Below are 16,468 nucleotides of genomic sequence, written 5' to 3' on the forward strand. Positions count from 1 at the left end.
CCCTTCAACATAGGTCGCTACAATAACAACAACGTGAATCATAAGGGGATTTGGAATGGAGACAACGAGTTGCTATCGCCGCCCATATAATTTATGGGTCACCATTTATGCCATACACGTATGTCTCTTGATCGATGACTTATCGTGACAATAGGTAAAGGCTTTTACATGACGCATATTTCCTGCGTATTTGACTCAACAATTTCGTAAAATATTCCCAAATATTTTCATACGAGTCATAACAACCGCGTTATATTTACCCAAGCAAGTGTACCTTAATCCAAGTAACTCCATTGAATACAGCAGCAGTTTAAGTGGTTTCGACTGAAAATCGCAATCGGCAAAACAATATGATAGATCTCACATGATATAAAAATATATAACCGGAAAAAACACAGGTTATAAATGGATTGATCAGTTATTATAAATGTGTGTGTGTGTGTGTGATAATAGATAATTTTATTTAGTTTTACATCACCCATTCCAGTTTGTATATATATAGATAACATAGATAAATAAAAACAGAATGCTTCTTTCTCCAACATGTTTCGTTCTTTACTCTTCAGGGAGATTGTAGCGGTTACAGTATGACGTCATTACATATATGTTGTGACGTCACAATAGGGACAACATTCTAGAGCGACAAGGTCACAGCTTGCAATGGTTTAACATTGGTTTGAACTTGTCTATGAAGTAGTGTTCTTTTAAAATTCGTTTTACTATGTCCGAATTTTGAACTTGATAAAAAGGAAATATTGTAAACTTAACATCGTTTCCTTTCGCACAGACATCTAGATGTTCACTCAGTGGGATACTTCGGGTGTCAGGACACTTTATTTGTTGTTTGTGGACATGAACCCGCGCTCTTAAATTTTATGATTGACCAATATACTGTTCATTACAGCCTGTTCATGTTATGACATATATTATGTTTTTGGAAGAGCAGTCAAAATTCTGTTTTACATAGAATTCTCCGTGTCTCGTGAAAGTTACAGAGTGTCCTTCAACAATTAGCGAGAACAGGTTCCACAGTTACCTCTGTTGCATCTAGACACAGTAGGATTTGATAAATTCTGTTTCTTTAAATAAATTTTGCCTTTGTTAGTATCTGTTTAAGATTCTGATTTTGTCTTTTGTTATTTATTATTTTTCTAGATTTCAGCATTGATTTCAGTTTTTCATCTTGTTCTAAGATTTAATATTTGTTTTTATGTTCTGGAACACATTTGGATTCAACGGATACAAAAGCAATTACTTTTTCCTCATCGGTTTGTTTTATCGTTCCTGTCAAAAGATCTTCTCTATTAAGCTGTAAAGCTTTATTTATTCCGTCTTCAACAACAGATTTTGGATATTCCCGTAATAGTAAAAACATCCTAAGTTCAATCAGTCTTTCATTGCGGGTGTCATATATATATATATATATATATATATATATATATATATATATATATATATATATAGAGAGAGAAGAGAGAGAGTATATATATATATATATATATATAGAGAGAGAGAGAGAGAGAGAGAGAGAGACGCACAAAGTGTCCAAAAATAGTACAGGAGAGAGGGAGAGAGGAGGGAGGGAGGGAGGGATAGAGAGAAAGAGAGAGAGAGAGAGATAGAGAGAGAGAGGGAGGAGAGAGAGAGAGAGAGAGGGAGAGAGAGAGAGAGAGAGAGAGAGAGAGAGAGAGAGAGAGAGAGAGAGAGAGAGAGGAGAGAGACGCACAAAGTGTCCAAAATAGTACAGGTATTCAGTCATAAATGTCAGATAGGTAAAATTAAAATCAGAATGCCTTTTTCTCTTTTCTCCAAAATGTTTCGTTGTTTTCACTTCAGGGAGATTGTAGCAGTTACAGTATGTGTGTGTGTGTGTTTTCTACTGCATTATTCGACTTATATAACGGCGATCTGTACATCGTGTCTGGACCAGAGAATCCAGTGTCTGTAATTATGAGCAACAATCCACAAACCAATCGCCGAGTCTAACCCCCAGTCCTTTAAATCACGACATATATCACATACACTATACATGTTGGGTACTCTCTACCACCCGATCCCGTTAGTCGCCTCTTACGATAAGCATGGGTTACTGAAGACCAATTCTAACCCGAAAATTCACAGGTACCCTCTGGTGGTAATTACTAATTAATTACAATCTGTTATTTGATACATATAATATTGTTTTAGGAATAAATATTTCTCCCTAAACAAAATAGTCAATTACGACTTAAATGGAGATTTGAGGTAAAGATATCAAGTTCATTTATATTGTAAAATAATGTCTGAAGGTCCTCTAGGCTAAGTCTTCACGGAATGTTTGAAGCTTCTCTAGGCTAAGTCTTCACGCAATTTTGAAAGCTCTCCAGGTTAAGTCTTCACGCAATGTTCGAAGGCTCTCCAGGTTAAGTCTTTACGCAATGTTTGAAGGCGCTCCAGGTTAAGTCTTCACGCAATGTTTGAAGGCTCTCCATGTTAAGTCTTCACGCAATGTTTGAAGGCGCTCCAGGTTAAGTCTTCACGCAATGTTTGAAGGCTCTCCAGGCTAAGTCTTCACGCAATGTTTGTAGGCTCTCCATGTTAAGTCTTTATGCAATGTTTGAAGACACTCCAGGTTAAGTCTTCACGCAATGTTCGAAGGCTCTCCAGGTTAAGTCTTCATGCAATGTTTGAAGGCTCTCCAGGTTAAGTCTTCATGCAATGTTTGAAGGCTCTCCAGGTTAAGTCTTCACGCAATGTTCGAAGGCTCTCCAGGTTAAGTCTTCATGCAATGTTTGTAGGCTCTCCAGGTTAAGTCTTCACGGAACGTTTGAAGGCTCTCCATGTTAAGTCTTCATGCAATGTTCGAAGGCTCTCCATGTTAAGTCTTCACGCAATGTTTGAAGGCTCTCCAGGTTAAGTCTTCACGCAATGTTTGAAGGCTCTCCAGGTTAAGTCTTCACGCAATGTTTGTAGGCTCTCCAGGTTAAGTCTTTACGCAATGTTTGAAGGCGTTCAAGGTTAAGTCTTTACGCAGTGTTTGAAGGTGCTCCAGGTTAAGTCTTCACGCAATGTTTGAAGGCTCTCCAGGTTAAGTCTTCACGCATTGTTTGTAGGCTCTCCATGTTAAGTCTTTACGCAATGTTTGAAGGCGCTCAAGGTTAAGTCTTCACGCAATGTTTGAAGGCTCAGGTTAAGTCTTCACGCAATGTTTGAAGGCTCTCCAGGCTAAGTCTTCACGCAATGTTTGTAGGCTCTCCAGGTTAAGTCTTCACGCAATGTTTGAAGGCTCTCCAGGTTAAGTCTTCACGCAATGTTTGAAGGCTCTCCAGGTTAAGTCTTCACGCCAATGTTTGTAGGCTCTCCAGGTTAAGTCTGCACGCAATGTTTGAAGGCTCAAGGTTAAGTCTTTCACGCAGTGTTTGAAGGTGCTCAGGTTAAGTCTTCACGCAATGTTTGAAGGCTCTCAGGTTAAGTCTTCTTCAGCATTGTTTGTAGGCTCTCCATGTTAAGTCTTTCTTACCAATGTTTGAAGAAGCTCAGGTTAAGTCTTCTTCAATGTTTGAAGGCTCCAGGCCAAGTCTTCACGCAATGTTTGAAGGCTCTCCAGGCTAAGTCTTCACGCAATGTTTGTAGGCTCTCCAGGTTAAGTCTTCACGCAATGTTTGAAGGCTCTCTAGGCTAAGTCTTCATGCAATGTTTGTAGGCTCTCCAGGTTAAGTCTTCACGGAACGTTTGAAGGCTCTCCAGGTTAAGTCTTCACGCAATGTTTGAAGGCTCTCCAGGTTAAGTCTTCATGCAATGTTTGAAGGCTCTCCAGGTTAAGTCTTCACGCAATGTTTGTAGGCTCTCCAGGTTAAGTCTTTACGCAATGTTTGAAGGCTCTCCAGGTTAAGTCTTCACGCAATGTTTGAAGGCTCTCCATGTTAAGTCTTTATGCAATGTTTGAAGGCTCTCCAGGTTAAGTCTTCACGCAATGTTCGAAGGCTCTCCAGGTTAAGTCTTCACGCAATGTTTGTAGGCTCTCCATGTTAAGTCTTCACGGAACGTTTGAAGGCTCTCCAGGCTAAGTCTTCACGCAATGTTTGTAGGCTCTCCAGGTTAAGTCTTTACGCAATGTTTGAAGGCTCTCCAGGTTAAGTCTTCACCCAATGTTTGAAGGCTCTCAAGGTTAAGTCTTCACGCTAATGTTTGAAGGCCTCAGGTTAAGTCTTCAGGCAATGTTTGAAGGCTCTCCAGGTTAAGTCTTACTTAATGTTTGAAGGCCCAGGTTAAGTCTTCACGCAATGTTTGAAGGCTCTCCATGTTAAGTCTTCACGCAATGTTTGAAGGCCCAGGTTAAGTCTTCCTTGCCAATGTTTGAAGGCTCTCCAGGCTAAGTCTTCACGCAATGTTTGTAGGCTCTCCATGTTAAGTCTTTATACAATGTTTGAAGACACTCCAGGTTAAGTCTTCACGCAATGTTCGAAGGCTCTCCAGGTTAAGTCTTCATGCAATGTTTGAAGGCTCTCCAGGTTAAGTCTTCACGCAATGTTTGAAGGCTCTCCAGGTTAAGTCTTCACGCAATGTTCGATGGCTCTCCAGGTTAAGTCTTCATGCAATGTTTGTAGGCTCTCCAGGTTAAGTCTTCACGGAACGTTTGAAGGCTCTCCATGTTAAGTCTTCATGCAATGTTCGAAGGCTCTCCATGTTAAGTCTTCACGGAATGTTTGAAGGCTCTCCAGGTTAAGTCTTCACGCAATGTTTGAAGGCTCTCCAGGTTAAGTCTTCACGCAATGTTTGTAGGCTCTCCAGGTTAAGTCTTTACGCAATGTTTGAAGGCGCTCAAGGTTAAGTCTTTACGCAGTGTTTGAAGGTGCTCCAGGTTAAGTCTTCACGCAATGTTTGAAGGCTCTCCAGGTTAAGTCTTCACGCATTGTTTGTAGGCTCTCCAGGTTAAGTCTTTACGCAATGTTTGAAGCTCAGGTTAAGTCTTCACTTAATGTTTGAAGCGCCCAGGTTAAAGTCTTCACGGAACGTTTGAAGGCTCTCCAGGTTAGAAGTCTTCACGCAATGTTTGAAGGCTCTCCAGGTTAAGTCTTCACGCAATGTTTGTAGGCTCTCCATGTTAAGTCTTTATGCAATGTTTGAAGGCTCTCCAGGTTAAGTCTTCACGCAATGTTCGAAGGCTCTCCATGTTAAGTCTTCATGCAATGTTTGTAGGCTCTTCATGTTAAGTCTTCACGGAACGTTTGAAGGCTCTCCAGGCTAAGTCTTCACGCAATGTTTGTAGGCTCTCCGTGTTAAGTCTTTACGCAATGTTTGAAGGCTCTCCAGGTTAAGTCTTCACGCAATGTTTGAAGGCTCTCCAGCTTAAGTCTTCACGCAATGTTTGAAGGCTCTCCAGGTTAAGTCTTCACGCAATGTTTGTAGGCTCTCCAGGTTAAGTCTTTACGCAATGTTTGAAGGCGCTCAAGGTTAAGTCTTCACGCAATGTTTGAAGGTGCTCCAGGTTAAGTCTTCACGGAACGTTTGAAGGCTCTCCAGGTTAAGTCTTCACGCAATGTTTGAAGGCTCTCCAGGTTAAGTCTTCACGCAATGTTTGAAGGCTCTCCATGTTCAGTCTTTACGCAAAGCTTGAAGGCTCTCCAGGTTAAGTCTTCACCCAATGTTTGTAGGCTCTCCAGGTTAAGTCTGCATGCAATGTTTGTAGGCTCTCCAGGTTAAGTCTTCACGAACGCAGTTTGAAGGCTCTCAGGCTAAGTCTTCCACCAATGTTTGTAGGCTCTCCAGGTTAAGTCTTTACATAATGTTTGAAGGCTCTCCAGGTTAAGTCTTCACGCAATGTTTGAAGGCTCTCCAGGTTAAGTCTTCACGCAATGTTTGAAGGCTCTCAAGGTTAAGTCTTCACGCAATGTTTGTAGGCTCTCCAGGTTAAGTCTTTACGCAATGTTTGAAGGCGCTCAAGGTTAAGTCTTCACGCAATGTTTGAAGGCGCTCCAGGTTAAGTCTTCATGCAATGTTTGAAGGCTCTCCAGGTTAAGTCTTCACGCAATGTTTGAAGGCTCTCCAGGTTAAGTCTTCATGCATTGTTTGTAGGCTCTCCATGTTAAGTCTTTACGCATAATGTTTGAAGGCTCAAGGTTAAGTCTTCACGTTAATGTTTGAAGCTCAGGTTAAGTCTTCACGCAATGTTTGAAGGCTCTCCAGGTTAAGTCTTCACGCAATGTTTGAAGGCTCTCCAGGTTAAGTCTTCACGCAATGTTTGAAGGCTCTCCATGTTAAGTCTTCACGCAATGTTTGAAGGCTCTCCAGGTTAAGTCTTCACGCAATGTTTGAAGGCTCTCCAGGCTAAGTCTTCACGCAATGTTTGTAGGCTCTCCATGTTAAGTCTTCATGCAATGTTTGAAGGCTCTCCAGGTTAAGTCTTCACGCAATGTTTGAAGGCTCTCCAGGTTAAGTCTTCACGCAATGTTTGAAGGCTCTCCAGGTTAAGTCTTCACGCAATGTTTGAAGGCTCTCCAGGTTAAGTCTTCACGCAATGTTTGTAGGCTCTCCAGGTTAAGTCTTCACGCAATGTTTGAAGACTCTCCAGGTTAAGTCTTCACGCAATGTTTGAAGGCTCTCCAGGTTAAGTCTTCACGCAATGTTTGTAGGCTCTCCAGGTTAAGTCTTCACAGAACGTTTGAAGGCTCTCCATGTTAAGTCTTCATGCAATGTTTGAAGGCTCTCCATGTTAAGTCTTCACGCAATGTTTGTAGGCTCTCCAGGTTAAGTCTTCACGCAATGTTTGAAGGCTCTCCAGGTTAAGTCTTCACGCAATGTTTGTAGGCTCTCCAGGTTAAGTCTTCACGCAATGTTTGAAGGCTCTCAAGGTTAAGTCTTCACGCAATGTTTGAAGGTGCTCCAGGTTAAGTCTTCACGCAATGTTTGAAGGCTCTCCAGGTTAAGTCTTCACGCAATGTTTGTAGGCTCTCCATGGTAAGTCTTCACGCAATGTTTGAAGGCTCTCCAGGTTAAGTCTTCACGCAATGTTTGAAGGCTCTCCAGGTTAAGTCTTTACACAATGTTTGAAGGCGCTCAAGGTTAAGTCTTTACGCAGTGTTTGAAGGTGCTCCAGGTTAAGTCTTCACGCAATGTTTGAAGGCTCTCCAGGTTAAGTCTTCACGCAATGTTTGTAGGCTCTCCAGGTTAAGTCTTCACGCAATGTTTGAAGGCGCCCAGGTTTAAGTCTTCACGCAATGTTTGAAGGCTCTCCAGGTTAAGATCTTCTTCACGCAATGTTTGAAGGCTCTCCAGGTTAAGTCTTCACGCAATGTTTGAAGGCTCTCCAGGTTAAGTCTTCACGCAATGTTTGTAGGCTCTCCAGGTTAAGTCTTCACGCAATGTTTGTAGGCTCTCCAGGTTAAGTCTTCACGCAATGTTTGCAGGCTCTCTAGGTTAAGTCTTCACGCAATGTTTGAAGGCTCTCCAGGCTAAGTCTTCACGCAATGTTTGAAGGCTCCCCAGGCTAAGTCTTCACGCAATGCTTGAAGGCTCTCTAGGCTAAGTCTTCACGCAATGAAACATTAATACGCACAAAGAAGACAACCAAGAAACAACTGAAGCATGGTAAGCTTGGCCGCTTCCTTATGGACATATTTTCAGACAACGGTCCAATTGTGTGCACAAACAAAGTATATGAGGACGCCCTCGGGATATACATAATGTGGTTGTAAAATGTGTCTTGCAGTGACACTGAAGAACTTAAGTTGCTTTCATAATCGCCACAGGATCATGCAGCTGCGTTAAAAACGCGTTTGTGGAACCATTTGTAGCAGTGAAGGTAGTGGAAAAACGGAAACTAAGTTATTTTTGCTGCTATTTTTACTTAGATGGAGTTTAATATTTACGATAAACCGACACAATTTACAATGTACTGTAAGAGGGATGGGACGGATTTTGTACCCGTGTACTCAACCCCTATTATCCGATCCTAGAAATATACTTAAGTGGAATCTAATATTTACGATAAACCGAAACTACAAATGAGACAATTCATTGTGTATTCTATGAGGGATGGGGCATAACTCTTGTAGTCTTACAAACTCTGTTTTCGGGGACTTGTAATAATACCACCGTTTAGGATATATCTTTAGGACCAATCTGTTACCACTTCATAGATAAAAAATATCATAGATCATAGATGATTTTTTTTTTAATAAAATGATGATTAAAAGAAGTTTTTGTGATATTAATAGCGTGTTGGATTTTAAGGTCGGAAACTTGTAAGGTCGTTCATACAATACATTGGCTATTAACCAATCAAAATCTTCCAATTAATCTAAAGAGAAAAACACACACGCACGCATGCACGCACACACACGCGCACACACTCACACAAACACACAAACCGGGGAGAAGACGCTGTGAAATGGATAAATAAAGTGACATTAAACTGGAAGGTTTAGCTGTCATATACTGACGTCGAACAAGGCTAAGGTTGCGGGCCAACACTCCTTCACGCTTCCACTAGGTCAACCAGTTGTAAAATGGATTTAAATAAAATTCAGTTTATATTTGATATACTACGCCATATCTTTGGTAATTTGTCTCTAAGCCAAAGTCATCTCTGTTTATGGTACATCAACGTAAAACAATACATATAATTTGTCTATAAACATCTATTTACACGGCAAATATAAACTGTCGTAGATGAGATAATGAACATCTTTAGTATTGCCTATTCATCCATACCACGTATTAGCAACTTCCGTAAATATTTTTAGAAGTTTTAAGATAAACTACCCTTTTTGGAATCATATACAGAGAAGAGATAGACAGAAGCAGCTACCGTACTGCGTTCCATTTATTACCTCTCATTTGTAACAGATGGCGGAAGATTTGTTTTTTAGTCACGATTCCCCCTTGACTCCAGTCTGCGCCAGGGGACATGAATGATTGAAACGGGAGGAGCCTTGTTAGCTGTCACTAACTTTTAGGATGTGCTTGTCATCTAGGTGACTACTGTAACTCGGGTGACAGTGGACCAAGATGAATAGTGTAATGGCTGTGAGACAAACCAGAGGTGGAGGAGATTCCGTCGTGTTGCTGCCTTGCAGCTCGAGTGTTGGTTTGGTTGGTTGGTTGGTTGGTTTGTTGTTTAACGCCGCATTGAGCAAGTTCCAGCTATATGGCGGCGGTCTGTAAATAATCGAGTCTGGACCAGACCATCCAGTGCTTAATAGCATGAGCATTGATCTACTGAATTGGGATACGATGACATGTGTCAACCAGGTCTGCGAGTAGGTCCACCCGATCCCGTTAGTCGCCTTTTGCGACAGGCATGGGTTGCTGAAGACCAATTCTAACCCGGATCTTCACATTTACCTAGCTCGAGTGAGTGAGTTTAGTTCTACGCCGATTTCAGCAATATTCCAGTAATAGCTTACCAGAAATGGGCTTCACACATTATGCCCATGTGGGGAATCGAACCCGGGTCTTCGGCGTGACGAGCGAACGCTTCATCCACTAGGCTACCCCACTATCCTCTTCCAGCTCAAATGATTTCAAGTTTAGGCTGTTCCCCAGTAACCTATAATTGTCGTACACGATGACGTAATGATCGCTTGTTCAGGGTCGGTGACGTCGATTGCGTGGCCTCGTACACCGACGGGGTGGATTGTCATAATCTCAATCTGAAGTTTGTCGTATACAGAAGCTCTTATACTGACGACCAAAAGAAACGTTACTAAACATTTGGCACTTTTGATAAGTTGCGGCGTATCCCCGAAGAGTGTTACGAAATGTTTGAAAAATGAGTCTCTCAAACTCAACGAGTAATTACTGAGTAGTGCACGTGCTACAGTACCAAGATCAGGGGAAATGAGTTGAAGTTGAGGGGTAATTGTAGACAGGTATAGCGGTGGCAGATCTTTTACTGTTAACCGAGATACCGTGCACATGGATTCTAACGGTGACGTCATCAGCGGTAACATTTATTGTCCATCCTGTGTTGGAACACTATCGGAGCACAGAAACCACGACGAAGCGATACGTCGCACACTGCGACAGTTCCAGAACAGAAGCTGGCTAAGAATCGTGTTCACAGACAAAAGCAGTTTTAAGTTTTTTGAAAGCAGATGGAAGACTTAATTCGTATCTACGAGGAGAACTAACGGCATGAATTTCCACGTTCAAGACGTCGAGCCGTTTGGAGGGGTAGCATTATGGGTTGACGGCATCCGTAACCAGCCGAATAGGGCTGGTGGTTTGGGGGAGGAAAATATCATCAGGATACTTGCCATTGATCAATTAACCAAATCCCGGAACTGTTTCAGAGAGTTTTGTTTGTTGTTTAACGCTACACTCAGCAATATTCCAGCAATATTCCAGCTACATGGCGGGTTTCAGAAAGGTAACATCCCGTTTATCCCGTCCTGCCAGAGATCTCATGCAAGCCAATAACGTGAACGTTTTACTTTGGTCAGCGCGTCACCAGACTTGTTGGAGCACCTGAACCGTCAAAGCAGAGTGAGTGAGTTTAGTTTTACGCCGATTTTAGCAACATTCCAGTGATATCACGGTCGGGGGACACCAGAAATAGGTTTCACACATTGTGCCCATGTGGGGAAACGAACCCGGGTCTTCGGCGTGACGAGCGAATGCTTTAACCACAAGGCTACCCCACCGCCCCCTGTCAAAGTAGAACACGATCTGGTCACTGTATTGCAGTAATCGTTTAGCACCGGACCACAAAGAAGAAACGCGACGATTACATTATTTCATGTGCTGATTTCAGTCTAGGTAGTTGATTGTACACTGAATATATAACCACTGAGACGAAACTGTTGATACGCTGCCTCCACTTCGTTCACATTGACGACATAAGATGTAATCATATTAATTTTTTGTCGTTTGGTAATAGACGTGTCTCCCTGGACATTTGACCTATTCTGGTTTTGCAAACAAACACTTTTATTTGGCAACTTTTCTTGCGTTCTTCCTTATAAACGGAAGCTGTCGTCACCTGCAGTTGGAATATTGCTATCTGGAGCGTTAAACAAAAAACAAGGTTTGACTTAATGTTTTGGAGTCACGCGTGACAACGTCGTGTTTGGTGTCGGTAGATTAGAGATAGTGACTCCATTCGAAATCATTTAATTACAATATCCCAATATTTATCGGAATACAATATTTGATATTTAAATGGCGGTATTGCTCTACCATGAAACTACTACATCAGCTATCAAACGTTAAACCTTCATCAATTGACGATATCCCACCATTAAACAAACAAACTTCTTAAACCCTTATCTTTACTTGTGAGCAGCAGGATCAGAAATTGTACGCAGCGGAATTAATTAAAAATGTACAGATACATAAACTTGATGGTCTGGTTGTTCACAGTCGCCTTCACATGGCTGTAGTGCAGTCAGGCAACAAACTCTACCTTTTTTGAAAATTGTATGTGGCGGGTGTTATCGGCACGGCAGGCGTGCTTATCCCTTTCGAAGACACCCGGTGTCATCACCATAATCAGTGATTCATTCATATAATGTTCGCCGCTTTCTATTTTCTATATCGACGGTAATCGAGACTTGCGATTCTCTGGCATTGCCATATAATTTTAACAAATGTTCTCGTAAATAATACAAATTAAATTTTTATGTTGAAATAGTTTAACACTGAGTGCCAACAGTGTTGAGGGTAAGACAAGGTGATCAATGATGTCCAGGCGCATTTAATGTGTAAGTCGGTTAATGAATTAGTGAAAACTGTTGTGTCAGCAACATTACAGCTCAATGTCCGTTATCTGGACATAATCAGTCAAACACAGAGTAGATTGGTCAACATCCAATGGACACACAGTCCGCCAGCTCATTTCTGGAAAGCACTAGCTCCTTACTCCCACTACTACTACTACTACTTCTGCTACTGCTACTACTACTACTACTACTACTACTACTACTACTCTACTACTACTTCTGCTACAACTTCTACTCCTATTATTACTGCTACTGAATGTATCCAAGAATGAGTATGGTTTTACGCCGCTGCTTTTAGCAATATTCCATCAATGTCTCGGCGGGGAACATCAGAAATGGGCTTCACACATTGTACCCATGTGGGGAATCGAACCCGGGTCTTCTAACGTGTTAGAGAAAGAACCGGAATAAGTACTTTCTTATCTCTCTGTATCGTTTCATCAACTTCAGATAGAAATGAATGGCTACTTACCGCCAAAATTCGAAAGAAAGCCATGGTTAGTGCAGTATGTCCAGAACCTCTACGAGGGCAGGCTTGCCAGTGACTCTGGTGTTTTTGCATAAAAGTTGCTATTTATTTTCGTTTCTACTTTAGACTCCGCCCACACCGTGTGCAGGACGAGCAGTTGATGGACAGTTGTGTGACAAGTAGCACCATTCGTCTTTGTTAACAGCACGTAATTGACAGAACGTGCTCCTTTGACCGAAGTCATTTTGGTAATAGATCGTATTGTCCACACAACTTACGATATATTTTGTTGGGACACGCAGTATATGTAACGTCAACGTGAAACCGCCTGTCACTTCTTGACTTAATAGTTTACTGTACTTGTAACGTACTTGCGGTGTACAGAGTCGATCTACAGTGTATTACGACAACGAATAGCGGAATTATTACTATGATGGAGGGACGGAGCGGTCACGAGCTATGCAAAATTGAGTAATTGCTCATACGAATATTTACAACTGTTTCGGACTTGTTTCTTGTTCAAGGTAAAGCTGTATTCAGCTATCATTAAAGCTATTATTACGACTGCCGTAATAGAGTCTGGATTGACAGGCAGGTGGTTGATATAATGAGCACCACCGTCAGAGTGCGATGCCTTGACGTCAACCACGTTGCCGAGCCTGACCACTGATCCATTTAGTAACATGTTCCTTGGTCCAGTTCGAACCCGGAATCCTCTCGCGTGACATTTACTTCCAAATATGGTCACTGGCTATACAGGCGGGAAAAGGGTATTCACATTTACTAGGGATAAATCAGGAAAACTAAGGGACGTCTATATGGTCATAGTTGGTCGTTGCTCCTTTTGGTGACTCCTAGGCGTGGGCATGAGGTGGACCGATCGTCTATATTATGGGTCACAGGATTCGAACCCATTGCCACGAATCAGCTGATCCGGGATCGACTAATGTGAATTTGCTGACAAAATGAGTCGCTTTACGTTTTATATAACTTGTCCAAACATACTGAAAAGCGAAGCTATTTGATATGTTGGTGGGCGGTGGGGTAGCCTAGTGGTTAAAGCGTTCGCCCGTCACGCCGACGACCCGGGTTCGATATCTCACATGGGTACAATGTGTGAATTGCTAAAAGCGGCGTAAAACCATACTCACTCACTCACTGATACGTTGGGTTTAGATACAGCAGTTTGGCAGCTTGATTCCTGAGAGTTTCTAGGACTTCAGTCATGCCCCACAAAGAAGCACACGTGAAGCTCATGTGATACGTATGGTCTCACCTTAGGCAAGTGAGTTTGTTCAAAATTGCCTCTGTTCACCCAGCAGATAATGGGTACCCGGTGGGATAAGTCATGTGACTATTAACCTTCTAGCGCCTCAAATGCAGTTGGGGTTATCCGGGGTAAAATTCCTTCGCTTTGAGCATGCACTAGTGTGTGGATTTTAGCGCATAACAAATGGCCATTATTATTATTTCTCAGGCGTATTACTACCCAGAGGTTATATTTGTCCCTTAGAAAGTTTATCACATGCTTCAATGTCTATTTCATAGGCAAAAGTTGTTGTAGGTCGTATATCATGTTCTTTAACCTGTATTTGAATTCCAGTCCACGTTTGGATGGGGTGTGTGATCAACCTCCGTATGTCCATGTCAGTAAATAAGAAAATCACTCTAACAGCAAAAGGGTTGTCAACGTGTCTGAACTCAAACTTATTGTCTTTTTGAATTGCCTAAACTTTTTGAAAACGAGTATTATTGATATACTACTCACACTTTGCTAAGGATCACAAAAATTCACAACTTTACTTAAACGTAGATTTATATTTTGAAATTGTATCCAATCAAAACTGGATAAATAATGGTATGGTAACCCCTCCTTAGGCAAACAGTCACTTTAACCTAACCTTATGTACTTGATACATGAGTAACCATAAAAGTGGTTTCACGGCACCAATCAACCATTTTGCATATCATGGAACGAGTCATTGACAAGTACACAACACCTGTCAATAGCAGGTATGGGATCCACAAGATGAAATGACATACTGAAACCTAGGATCCATGCTTACAATACGCTTAGATATTTAAACCAAATTTTACCCCACATCATAGTAGTTTTCTGTTGAATCCATGATTTGATCCTTAGCAAAATGTGAATAGTATATCACCTGAAACACAGTGTGTCGGTTTCAATAATGCGAATGTGACCATTTGTGAATGGGCGAGGATCGGTCACGAAATACAGTCTGACATTTTTACTATCCAGGTAGAGGTAACCCTGTGTTACATGCAGGTGTATGACGCTTCTCCATCAATAAATAACACATTAATGCTTTAGATGATAAACAAAATCCATCACTAAATACGTCACAGCTATTTGTCATGGTCTGAGCGGTCGCTTGATCCTTGCGGAGATGATCTACAGAGATTGTTCAGGACGCCCCGATGGCCTCTTGTAATGCTTTCAGATGAAACCAAATTCACTCCGAAATCTCTAGATAGGAGTGGAGGTGTATTAACGCACGTCATGCGAACGTCATCGTAAGGCACCATAACAACTTCAGGGGTGGGTTTGTACTGATACGGGGCAGGATCTCAATGACTACGAGCTATACAGAACGCATAGTGTTCATGGTGACTGAACAGTATCACTGTGGCAAGATACTGGCCTCTATAACTGTGCCTTTCTGTCATGCTGGTCTACGTTTTGGCGTTTAAGATGGGGCGGTGAGGGTAGCCTAGTGGTTAAAGCGTTCGCTCGTGACGCCGAAGACTGGGTTCGATTCCCACATGGGTACAACGAGTGAAGCCGATTTCTGGTGTTCCCCGCCGTGATATTGCTGGAATATTGCTAAAAGCGGAGTAAACGTAAACTCACTCACTCACTCACTCGTTTAAGACTGTAATCTTCGTGCCTTCCATTCACACATTGTAAATGATCTCTCTCACATAAGACATTATCTGGAGACGTGTAAGGCGATATCAAATGACAACCACATTGTTAGTCGAACTTGGCTAGGCACTGCAAGAGGAGTAGGAAAGACTCCCTCATATTGTCACTGGAAGACTGATTCACGCCATGCAAGGCCTTATAAATGTTGGGGGGAAGATCCACCCATTATGTATCAAATCATGTCAAACGTTCAATTTTGACTTCACATCCTTGTTGTCTTTGGCTGCTGTTTGTATCTAACAATACCGCGGAAGCACACCCTGTCGATTGTCATGTTACACACACTACTTTCTTATCCATCCATCATAATTATTTGACACCCATTTCTATTTCCGTCATCATCTGTCATTTTCCGATATCCCCTACTTTGTCTGGAGAGTTTGTTACATGTACGTGATTGGTCGGACAGTAACTACAACCAATATAGCTCCAACTGATTGATTTAGACATAATTGTACTTTATTGAAGGGAAGCTATTAGTCTTGAGGGGCAGTGGGGTAGCCTAATGGTTAAATCGCCGGTTCGTCACGCTGAAGACCCGAGTTCGAATCCCCACAGGGGCGGTGGGGTAGCCTAATGGTTAAAACGTCGGTTTGTCACGCTGATGGCCCGGGTTCGAATCCCCACATGGGAACAATGTGTGAAGCCCATTTATGGTGTCCCCCGCCGTGATATTGCTGGAATATTACTAAAAGCTGCGTAAAACCCAACTCACTCACTCACTGTTAGTCTTGATTATAGGGTCTGTCTGGTCTGTCACAATCTGTTTGTTTGCCCTTATCAATTTTGAGATGTGTCCTACCAGAATTTGTCCGCGCTATTAATTTAGCAGTTTGGTAACAATGCCGTGAAGGCACCAACGGAATCGGGTTCTTTGGTTGACATGACTCCTGGTTGATATTGTGTCGTGATAAACATGGAATCTGACAACTGTACTTTGCGCCATTTCGGTTTGCAGCATATCCATGGCACGTAGACGTTGATTTTCAGCAAGCCGTGGCATTGTGTCACCGTTGTATAGGTTAAACAAAGGTGTTTTAAGATTTCGTGGCAGCTGTCCAGCTGTGTGTGTGTGTTGTGTGTGTGTGTGTGTTCTTCACCTTCAAACACCACGTGCGTATGTGTCATGCTTCCAACAAACACAGTAACATTCAAACTGTGAGTGAGTGAGTTTAGTTTTACGTCGTTTTTAGCAATATTCCAGCAATATTGCGGCGGGGGACACTAGAAGTGGTCTCTACACATTGTACCCATGTGGGAAATCGAACCTCTGTCTTAAGTGTAACGAGCGAACGCTTTAACCACTAGGCTACTCCACCGCCCCCAAACTGTGAATCACGATCTGAA

The sequence above is a fragment of the Haliotis rubra genome, unplaced genomic scaffold (genome assembly GCF_003918875.1).
Source record: "Haliotis rubra isolate DU_JTF1 unplaced genomic scaffold, ASM391887v1 Scf1685, whole genome shotgun sequence".
In the NCBI taxonomy this organism is placed as follows: Eukaryota; Metazoa; Mollusca; class Gastropoda; order Lepetellida; family Haliotidae; genus Haliotis; species Haliotis rubra.